General features: G+C 31.5%; 1 non-coding gene across 1 annotated transcript; it reads right to left on the minus strand.

The window, feature by feature from the left end:
- Positions 1-8,248: 8,248 nt before the first annotated feature.
- Positions 8,249-8,322, minus strand: TRNAW-CCA. Its single transcript has one exon. It is a non-coding gene; the product is annotated as a tRNA-Trp (tRNA).
- Positions 8,323-12,146: the final 3,824 nt, after the last annotated feature.

The raw sequence follows: 12,146 nt of genomic DNA on the forward strand, positions 1-12,146 counted from the left end.
GAAAAAATAACTCGTTTGATCGAGTATGCTACCAATCAATGTTTACCTCTTATTTTAGTGTGTTCTTCCGGAGGAGCACGAATGCAAGAAGGAAGTTTAAGTTTGATGCAAATGGCTAAAATTTCTTCGGTTTTATGTGATTATCAATCAAGTAAAAAGTTATTCTATATATCAATTCTTACATCTCCTACTACCGGTGGGGTGACAGCAAGTTTTGGTATGTTGGGGGATATCATTATTGCCGAACCCTATGCCTATATTGCATTTGCGGGTAAAAGAGTAATTGAACAAACATTGAAAAAAGCCGTGCCTGAAGGTTCACAAGCAGCTGAATCTTTATTACGTAAGGGCTTATTGGATGCAATTGTACCACGTAATCCTTTAAAAGGTGTTGTGAGTGAGTTATTTCAGCTCCATGCTTTTTTTCCTTTGAACAAAAATGAAATCAAATAAAACAGTTAGTTTATCATAATTAAACGAAAACCCTGAAAAATTCATTTTTCTTTAGAATCATTTTTTTATCGATATTCTTGTTTACTACTCAGTAAACCTTTATCAACAAGATAAAAAGTGAATTTTTGCTTTCGGGAAGTTCAAATTCGACTAGAAAAATAAAACAAAGTTTTTTTCCTCTCTTGCTTGCATATGGATAGATAATTCAAATAGAGATATAGATCTATAGAGAGTCTTGCATCGTTTTGCATTTCCCGAAAATTCCCTGTTGGTGGATCAGATTCCAATCAATTTTGTATAAAATTTTAATGGAATAAAATTTTTTCTTTATTAATGACTATTAGAAGACAAAAAGAACAAAAAGAATAATAAATCTAACAGGGAGATTATGATAATACATCTATTTTATTTTGAAAGATTAATAAGTCCATTTATTTAGTTTGGCATTTCTTGTACCTATTTTTTTATTCTATTTCTAGTAGGTTCTATTATTTCTATTAGGTTGTATATTAGTATTCGATATATATTTACTTAAAGATACTTAGTATAATTATATAATATATATAATAGAAATAATAAAACTACAAGATATTCTAAGATATCTTTAGAATTCAGAATATAACAATAACAGGTACAAATATTAAATTGAGGTACCCCATTTTATGACAACTTTCAACAACTTACCCTCTATTTTTGTGCCTTTAGTAGGCCTAGTCTTTCCGGCACTTGCAATGGCTTCTTTATTTCTTCATATTCAAAAAAATAAGATTTTTTAGATCGGATGAGACCGAATCGTATAACTCCCCTTTTTATTTTAAAAACTTCGATTTGATAAGACCCATTTGGTAGAATATTGTATAACACATAGATTCCTACAAACATAACTAAAAAAAGTTTTTATGCATGTGTAAACGTATTATATGGGGTAACTCAATTTGCGCTCTTTTGAAAAAATGGATCATCGTCGGACCGCTGGATGAAATTCAAGTCAATGTATTTATTTGTATGTATATAGTTATAGGGGATCATATAAAGGAAGGAGATTTTATTATTTTAGATATAAACAATTATATAAATTATTCCTAAAGTAAAGGTTCACAACAAAATAGTTATAGTTGATGAGAGTTACTTTGAAAACAAAAAAAGGAAAGTCATATTTTCTCAATTCCAAAAAATTGTATAACTGGATCTAATATATATGAGTTGGCGATCAGAATCTCTATGGATAGAATTTATAACGGGGTCTCGAAAAACAAGTAATTTCTGCTGGGCCTTTATCCTATTTTTAGGTTCATTGGGATTCTTATTGGTTGGAACTTCCAGTTATCTTGGTAAAAATTTTATATCGTTAGTTGCATCTCAGGAAATCCTTTTTTTTCCACAAGGGATTGTGATGTCTTTCTATGGGATCGCGGGTCTCTTTATTAGTTGCTATTTGTGGTGCACTATTTTGTGGAATGTGGGTAGTGGTTATGATCTTTTCGACCGAAAAGAAGGGATAGTACGGATTTTTCGTTGGGGATTTCCTGGAAAAAGCCGTCGCATCTTTTTACGATTCCTTATGAAAGATATTCAGTCGATCAGAATCGAAGTTAAAGAGGGTGTTTCTGCCCGGCGTGTCCTTTATATGGAAATTAGAGGTCAAGGGGCTATTCCTTTAATTCGTACTGATGAGAATTTTACTACACGAGAAATTGAGCAAAAAGCTGCTGAATTGGCTTACTTCTTGCGTGTACCAATTGAAGTATTTTGAAATGAATTCATTTTTAAAGTTTAAAGACTAAATCCTTTGGCAGTAGGAAGAAAAAACGAAAGAATTGCTTTCTTTTTTTTCAATTGAACATTCATCTATTCTTTTATGCTCGTTTTTTTTTATATATTTGATAGAAAAGAAAGGGAGTTTATTCGTCTCGAAAATAGAATCATATTTTTTATTTTAAAAATTCAAAAAAGTTCTTTTAGTATTGATCGAAAAAAGGGGGAATAACATCCTGGAAATACAATTTTTTCTTTATTCAAATTGTAAGTGTATTCTGAGTCTATTTCTGTATTCTTTCTAGATTCAAAGCAAAGACTAAGTATTGAATCAAAAGAAAAAGAGAAAAGGGATTATAGGCTCAATACATTCTATTTGAATTAGAATAGAAACTCATGCTCGATAGAAATAGTAGATCTAATAGAATCCACAAATGCGGTAGGTTCATTAACAATTCACAGATTCAAAATGGCAAAAAAGAAAGCATTCATTCCTTTTTTTTATTTTACATCTATAGTCTTTTTGCCCTGGTTGATCTCTCTCTGCTGTAATAAAAGTTTGAAAACTTGGATTACTAATTGGTGGAATACTAGACAATGCGAAACTTTCTTGAATGATATTCAAGAAAAAAGTGTTCTAGAAAAATTCATACAATTAGAGGAACTATTCCAGCTGGATGAAATGATAAAGGAATACCCAGAAACCGATTTACAACAATTTCGTCTAGGAATCCACAAAGAAACGATCCAATTCATCAAAATACACAATGAGTATCGTATCCATACAATCTTGCACTTCTCGACAAATCTAATATCTTTCGTTATTCTAAGTGGTTATTCCTTTTGGGGTAAGGAAAAGCTTTTTATTCTCAATTCTTGGGTTCAAGAATTCCTATATAATTTAAGTGATACAATTAAAGCTTTTTCGATTCTTTTATTAACTGATTTATGTATCGGATTCCATTCGCCTCACGGTTGGGAACTAATGATTGGTTATATTTACAAAGATTTTGGGTTTGCTCATTATGAGCAAATTTTATCTGGTCTAGTTTCTACCTTTCCAGTCATTCTTGATACAATTTTTAAATATTGGATCTTTCGTTATTTAAATCGTGTATCTCCGTCACTTGTAGTGATTTATCATGCAATAAATGACTAAAAAACGATTCACTGATCCAATTCTACTCTTTCTTACTTTATACATCATAACCAAATCAAAGTCGTATTTACTTTACTCTTTTTTACCCACGAGGGATTCCTTGTATATTTCAAAAAAATTTATTTTTTCAGTAAATGTAAATAGCAGAATTGTGGCTAGGGAAGTATATTATCGACCTACCTAACTTTATTGTAGAAATTTTCGGGATAAACGATTGGACCATGCAAACTAGAAATACCTTTTCTTGGATAAGGGAAGAGATTACTCGCTCCATATCTGTCTCACTCATGATATATATAATAACTTGGGCATCCATTTCAAGTGCATATCCAATTTTTGCCCAGCAGAATTATGAAAATCCACGAGAGGCAACTGGGCGTATTGTATGTGCCAATTGCCATTTAGCTAGTAAGCCCGTGGATATTGAGGTTCCACAAGCGGTACTTCCTGATACTGTATTTGAAGCAGTTGTTAAAATTCCTTATGATATGCAGCTAAAACAAGTTCTAGCTAATGGTAAAAAAGGAGCTTTGAATGTGGGAGCTGTTCTTATTTTACCGGAGGGGTTTGAATTAGCCCCCCCCGATCGTATTTCACCCGAGATGAAAGAAAAGATAGGAAATCTGTCTTTTCAGAATTATCGCCCCAATAAAAAAAATATTCTTGTGATAGGTCCTGTTCCTGGTCAAAAATATAGTGAAATAACCTTTCCTATTCTTGCCCCAGACCCTGCTACTAATAAAGATGTTCACTTCTTAAAATATCCTATATACGTAGGTGGAAATAGGGGAAGGGGTCAGATTTATCCTGATGGTAGCAAAAGTAACAATACAGTTTATAATGCTACGGCAGGAGGGATAATAAGTAAAATTTTACGAAAAGAAAAAGGGGGATACGAAATAACCATAGTGGATGCATCGAATGAACGCCAAGTAATTGATATTATCCCTCGAGGCCTAGAACTTCTTGTTTCAGAGGGCGAATCCATTAAACTCGATCAACCATTAACAAGCAATCCTAATGTGGGTGGGTTTGGTCAGGGGGATGCGGAAATAGTACTTCAAGATCCATTACGTGTCCAAGGCCTTTTGTTCTTCTTAGGATCTGTTGTTTTGGCACAAATCTTTTTGGTTCTTAAAAAGAAACAGTTTGAGAAGGTTCAATTATCCGAAATGAATTTTTAGATCTGTCTATTTCGCCTTATCAAATTCGTAAAAAAGAAAGAACAAAAAAAATTATCAAAAGCCTTTTTGCCTCTCTTTAGACTTTCGATTTCGACCAGGTGTCAGGAATTACTTGTCTGATAGTCCTAATCCTAGTATGTATATTAAGAAGAATTCACTTTACCCCCCTTTTCTTTATTTTTCAATACAAATTTGTATTGAAAAATGGGAGGGGGTGTGATGTAACTCTGTCGTTAGTGACCAATTGAAATTGATAGAATGTATCAATAATCAAGAGTTTTTTTCTAATGTAATTTAGAATGGAAAAATTTGACTAGATACTAAAATAAGGAAAGCAAGCGTAGAAAAAAGGGAACTAGAAATTGGCGAAATAACAAATTTTAGGGACTATAGGGAGTATTACTTGTCTTGCGAGTCTTCGACACAAGAAAAGGAATTTTAGACATCCTTTTCTTGTGTCGATCTTGTCATTCTTAATTGCATTCGTTAAAAAATCCTATTCTTAGTTTACATATATATTACTGTTTCTATATATATAAGGTTTTAATATATCTATATTAATATATATCGTATATATAATTATTAATTAATAGTATTAATAATAGTTACTTTTTGTAGTTTTATTTATTTTCATTTCAAGTTTGATGAAATACTAAAAAAATAAGAAAAAACTTCTATTAGTATAGAGTATAGACAAAATTTTAATGATAGATCTAATGATAAAAAATATTGTGTCAGTCGGGAAAGCAGAAAAATAAAATTAAGTGACCCCCCCCCCTTTTTTTCGATCTTTGAAAGGTTAATAATAAATACTATATGCTCCTAACCTACTAATCTAATTAAGTTCATTTTTCAAAAACACGATAAAAATTGTTCTGATTATTAGCAGTTCAACGGGACCCCCTCGAATCAGACAAAGAAGGAAGAGTTGGGCCCCGTTGAGTTCTTATGTTTTCACGTCTATAACTCAGTTCATCCAATTTCTACAGGGATGAACCTAATCCTGAATATGAACCATAAAAGAAAATACCTATTAAACCGATCACAAGAATACCAGCTACAGTACCTATTACCCAAAGAGGAATCCTTCCAGTAGTATCAGCCATTTATCCTGCTTCCCTCCACATTTCATCGAGTGGTCATGCTAGAAACATAAACAGTCAGAGATAATTATGATATATAATCCATCCGAATGGGATAAGAAAACGAATGGGATAAGAAAATTACTACTCTTTGTTTTTTATTTTATTATTCTACGCTCTTTTCTTAATTTTACTTAATTTTAATTGAAGAAATAATTTGAAAATAAAACAGCAAGTACAAAAATGAGTAATAACCCCCAATAGAGACTGGTACGATTTAATTCAACATTTTGTTCGTTCGGATTTGATTGTGTCATAGCTCTATAAATAATTGAATTCGGTTTATCGTTGGATGAACTGCATTGCTGATATTGACCCCAAAAAAGAAACGGTAGGTACAGCTAGTCCATGAACAGCCAACCAGCGCACTGTAAAAATTGGATAGGTCCTATCTATAGTCATTGGGTCCTCCTAAAAAGATCTACTAAATTCGTCGAGTTGTTCCAAAGAATCAAAACGGCCTGTTATTAATGGAATGCCCTGTCGGCTCTCTGTAAAATACTCGTTTGGACGAGGGCTCCCAAACACATCGTAAGCTAAACCGGTGCTGACGAATAACCAGCCCGCAATGAATAGGGAAGGTATAGTAATGCTATGAATGACCCAGTATCGAATACTGGTAATAATATCAGCAAAAGAACGTTCTCCTGTGCTTCCAGACATACTGAACTCCAGATATTCTTGTAGGGAATCGATTCTGTAAAAGATGAATCAGTAAATTCAAATTCACTGAGATTACATCTTTGTGAGATCGTCAATAAAGTACCAAGGGTATTTTTAGAGTCTACCGAATCAGTATAGCTATCCTTCTTCTGACACAGCAACGCAATTTGAATTAGTATAGAACTGAAGTGTTAGATAATTTATTTCGTTTTTTTTTTTGCTTGTCGATGTATAACCATGTTCCACTTCTTCAAATTCCTGTATCTGTAATCTATAGGGGCTTTGATCCTTTATTTGTTTTGGACTAGAAAATAAACTAAAGATTAGATAAAATGAAAATTCAAGAGGGTGGTTTCTAATTCTAATAATTCATTAAGGAAATTCTCATATTGTCCCAAGTCAATTGAATCCAAAACCCATCAATTTCATTTTTGTTGCATATGCATAATTGTAGAAGATATTTTTTTGTAATGATAATGTGACCCCCCCCCGTTTTTGCTTTTTATTTCATTTTATTTTAAGGAATTAATTTCCAGTAACAAGAAAAGGAAGAATAGTTTTGGATCAATTCAAAAGAACAACAAATAATAAAAAAATAATAATACTAAATCTTTGGAATGCGTGCATTGTTTTGTTGTATTCAATTTAAAGGTTTTTTCTTTCTTTAACTAACTACAAAGATGATGGGTTTTTCACTCTATTTTCTATATAATATCGAAAGAAAAAAACCTAAAACCTAGAAAGGAAACGATAATAGAAATTGCTAATTACAAGTTTTAAAAATCTAGTTAAAATAAATAACTCTTTTTTTGACTGATCTCGTTCTCCGTGTAGGATACTGCTTTTTGGTTTAATTTCATAGATTAAATGAAGAAAACTGCTCTACTATATTAATCTACTTTATTCAAAATTGAATTTATTTCAATTTGAATAAATGTAGAAGGGGGCATATTCTAGGTTCTAAGGTCACTTAAAAAAAAAAGAATCAAACAACTTTTTTAAAAATTTTTACATGTTTATTCAAAAAAAGTTCTATGTTTTAACTGAAGTTATATAATAGAGTTATTTTTTTATGTATTATTTTTTCTTATTAATTTCTTAAAGAGTTTTTCAATGAATCAGTTACGTGAATTCTGAATCCTGAGATGGTGCAGATGCCAAAGACGATGAATTTCGTTTTTTCTTTTTCTCTATTTTTGTTCATACCACCGATAATGCTTGATAACTCACAAATTTTCAATTTAATTTTTTGATTCTTGGAACTAGTATTTGTATCTATCTTTACTTTAAAAAATTTTTTTATTGAAACTTCGGGAAGTACTTTAGAAACATATGTATAAAAAAACATATTTTATTGAGTCCCTTCATGCCTACTATAACTAGTTATTTCGGTTTTCTACTAGCAGCTTTAACTATAACCTCAGTTCTATTTATTGGTCTAAGCAAAATACGACTTATTTGAAATTAATTGAATGAATCTTTTTTGATCAAAAAAGATTTATATGGTATTTCATATGTTCGATAGTTCCTTACCGTGTTAATTACCCAATTTTGGTCATTGAGATTCGTCGGCAATACAGATTAAGAGCTAGGAATAGATAGTACCTCTCTTTTCTCCCTTTCAAAAATGAAAACAAAATAAAATTGAAATGATTGAAGTTTCTTTATTTGGAATCGTCTTAGGTCTAATTCCTATTACTTTGGCTGGATTATTCGTAACTGCTTATTTACAATACAGACGTGGTGATCAGTTGGACTTTTGATTAATTAACATCTCTTTTTTTTGACTGACCTCCTTCTTGCTTTCATATGCGGGAGGTCGAATTCAGATTGCTGCTCAATTATTTGCGAACAGTGGAATTTTGACACAATCTAATAAACAAGAGTGACATCACGCTCTGTAGGATTTGAACCTACGACATTGGGTTTTGGAGACCCACGTTCTACCGAACTGAACTAAGAGCGCTTTTCTTGTTTTTTATAAAAAAACGAAAAGGCTAGAAAGAGGACATTCTTTAACTCGAATCGATTTTGTACGTATATACTATATCATAGTATATCATAAAATTCAGAATTATATGTATGTCCAATTTTATTAAAAAAAGATAAATCTAAAATGGATTCCTCGTTACTGCTCTTCTGAGCAGTAATTAGGTAGGGATGACAGGATTTGAACCCGTGACATTTTGTACCCAAAACAAACGCGCTACCAAGCTGCGCTACATCCCTTTCGATTGGTTTACAGTGTCATTGTAAACAATTCCTATCTTGTTTTCCACATCCTTCTTTTTTTTTTGTTTCATATCAGATAACAAACATATATATAAGTATAATTAAAAAAATTACTTTTTTTAGGCAAATCCTATCAATTTCAAATTTACATAAAAAGGCGTTTCCATTTGAAAATGGAATCTATAAGATCGTTCTAGTAGACAATATTTCAATTCTAATTTTGAAAATGGGGGGTTACATATACAAATACAAGAACTTCTTAACTACATGTACATCTATAGTTATATATATTACTATATATATTGTAATACAATAAAGAAGAAAGAAGGAGGATTTCAAATGCGAGATCTAAAAACATATCTTTCCGTAGCACCGGTACTAAGTACTCTATGGTTCGTTTCGTTAGCAGGTTTATTAATAGAGATTAATCGTTTATTTCCAGATGCATTAACATTTCCCTTTTTTTAATTCTAGTTATTAACATCAGAAAGGATAAAAAAATTTAGAGATACGATCAACGATCGGGGAATAACCCCCCCTTTTTTTTCTAATTCTAAAAAAAGAATTAGAAAAAAAAAAGGGGGGCCGAAAGGTCATAAAAACGAGGGTTCAGGATCCAATTAAAAAAAAAGTGTTGCTAGGGAAAGAGTATCCTACGAGATACTTAAAAAAAATACTGTACAAAGATTTGAAATATAGTTTTCAAAAAATCATTATATTACTTATTATTTTCTTTTTATTTAATTACTAATTAATATTCATTGCAACGAAATATTTAAGACATTTTTTTGAGTTAATTAACAGCTTCTATTTTTTTTGTTCTTGTTCTTTATGGACCCTAAAATTAAAATAGAAGATTGGGGGTGAATCATAAATCCAAAGGAGGTTTCATGGCCAAAGGTAAAGATGTTCGAGTAACAATTATTTTGGAATGTACCAGTTGTGTTCGAAATGATATTAAGAAAGAATCGGCTGGAATTTCCAGATATATTACTCAAAAGAATCGGCATAACACTCCTAGTCGATTGGAATTGAGAAAATTCTGTCCCTATTGTTATAAACATACAATTCATGGGGAAATTAAGAAATAGATAAAATTGAGTGCTTGTATGTCAAATTTTATTTTAAGAACAGGAATAATGAGAGTATCTACGTATTATTACATATATATAAATATAAACAAATAAAATAATAGAAAGAAATCAAATCCTATATTCTTAATTCTATATAGAAACTCTATCCTATATAGAAATAGCAATCGTTTTTATTTTGATCCGATCAAAAATAGGATTTTATAGGTAAGGAATAAAAAATTATGAATAAATCTAAGCGACCTTTTACTAAATCCAAGCGATCTTTTCGTCGGCGTTTGCCCCCGATCCAATCGGGGGATCGAATTGATTATAGAAACATGAGTTTAATTAGTCGATTTATTAGTGAACAAGGAAAAATATTATCTAGACGGGTGAATAGAGTAACTTTAAAACAACAACGATTAATTACTATTGCTATAAAACAAGCTCGTATTTTATCTTTGTTACCTTTTCTTAATAATCAGAAACAATTTGAAAGAAGTGAGTCGACCCCTAGAACTACTAGCCTTAGAACCAGAAAAAAATAGACTTATTCTTCAATTGAATAACTAATCTGAAGGAATTAAAAAAGAGGTTAATATTTTGTTCGACAAATCCAATCAAGAATCAAAATTTGATTGTTACGTCTGTTTCTGTCATAAAAAAAAAAAAAAAGAAAAGAATCGTCGAAAAGAAAAAGAATAAGTCTTTTTTTAGCGACTATATACCCTCGTTTTGTTTTGACGACTTTTTTTATAATACTAATTTCTACTCTACCCTCCCCGAGCTTATTCTACTTAAGAACTCTATTTCAAATATTTTAGTGGATTTCTTCCAATCCCCTCATTTTTTGATCTCATTTGAAATCGTATAAAGACAACTCCTATTTAATAGAGCTATTTGTGCAAGTATTTTTCGATTAAGAAGTAATTGCTTCTTGTACAGATTGTGTATGAATCGGTTATAACTATAGAATACCTCCGTTTCGTGAATTACGGCATTTATTCGAGTGATCCATAAACGACGAAAATCTCTTTTTCTTTTACCCCTATCCCGACGAGCCGAAACTAAAGCTCTTATTCTCTGTTGAGTCATAGTTCGTGTAAGTCGTGAATGAGCCCCTTGAAAGCTTGATGCAAATAAACGAAGTTTTGTTCTACGCCTCCGAGCTATATATCCGCGTTTAATTCTAGTCATTGAATAAATCAAACTTTGATGAATAACTAATTCTTTTTTAGTTTTAGTTATTCTTTTCCCCTTTACTAGTCATTAATAACCAAACGAATTATTCCAATGTATAAAAAAAAATTCCAATGGCTTTTGCTACTCTAACCTTCCCCACCACTATTTTTGGCTAGGTATTTTCCTTTGCTTTGAAAGGATAAATTGCCTTGGTACTTGATATAAAAAAAATAGAATAACTACAAAAAGTAGTAAATAGAAATGGATAAATAGTGGGTTCCTTCGTTTCTATGGTTACTTCTAAAACGGTGAGGTCCTCTCTATACACCGGAGCTCCTTCTTTTAATTAATCAATACTATTGGTAACTTGTACAATTCACATTCTTTGGCTCTACCCCATTAATATTCCAGTAATAGATCTTTCACAATGAGATCCACTTTATACAGTAACGGTATTTTATTTTAAAATTGATTTGGTCATTTACCCTGTTAGTCCGTTTTTTCTTTCAAGAGTGGAATCTTTTTAATAAAAAATGGGATTTCCCCCGCTTAATTGATAACCATTTGTTATCATTGGGGGTTTTCTAAAAAATGGAGTTGATTGGATTTGCACCAATGTAAACCATAAGTTTCAGACACAATAGAAGATATGAATGATCTATCTTTTTGAAATAATGAATCGAGTTCCTCCATTCTATTTTATTAACAGGTACTGATCCTTGATATTTCAAAAAGAATTTCCTTTTTGTGTTTCAGTCTATGATCTAAACGAGTCGCACATACACCCGAGTACATGTTCCTCGTCGCTGAGGGCATCCCCGAAGCGCTGGGGATTTTGTGACATTTCGGATTGGCTGTCTTGTATTTCTAATAAGTTGTTTAATGGTTGGCATACGGAATCATATAAATAATGGGCTGGTTTAGATGGGTTCTAACCGGCTAATTCTGAATTACTTCTCTTCAAGATTCTCTTCAATATAAAAAAAATATATTGAAGAGAATATGAAACTAAACCTTTAATCTAAAAAGATATAAAATTAGCAGTGGTAGATTTGCATGAAATCGCTCCTATTTTTATTGAACCGCTACAAGATCAACAATGCCATGAGCTTGGGCTTCTGTTGCTGACATAAAAACATCCCTTTCCATGTCTTCGGATACAACCCATATAGTTTTGCCCGTTCTTTGTACATAACCCTTGTGATGGTTTCGCGAAAGTTTTAGTATTTTCTTCTTCGCTTCCAAATAACGTCTCCCTTTGGCCTCATAAAACGAACTAGCGGGGTTGATGGATAATTCTTAA

This window comes from Brassica napus, unplaced genomic scaffold, assembly GCF_020379485.1.
Source record: "Brassica napus cultivar Da-Ae unplaced genomic scaffold, Da-Ae ScsIHWf_2134;HRSCAF=2786, whole genome shotgun sequence".
Classification (NCBI taxonomy): Eukaryota; Viridiplantae; Streptophyta; class Magnoliopsida; order Brassicales; family Brassicaceae; genus Brassica; species Brassica napus.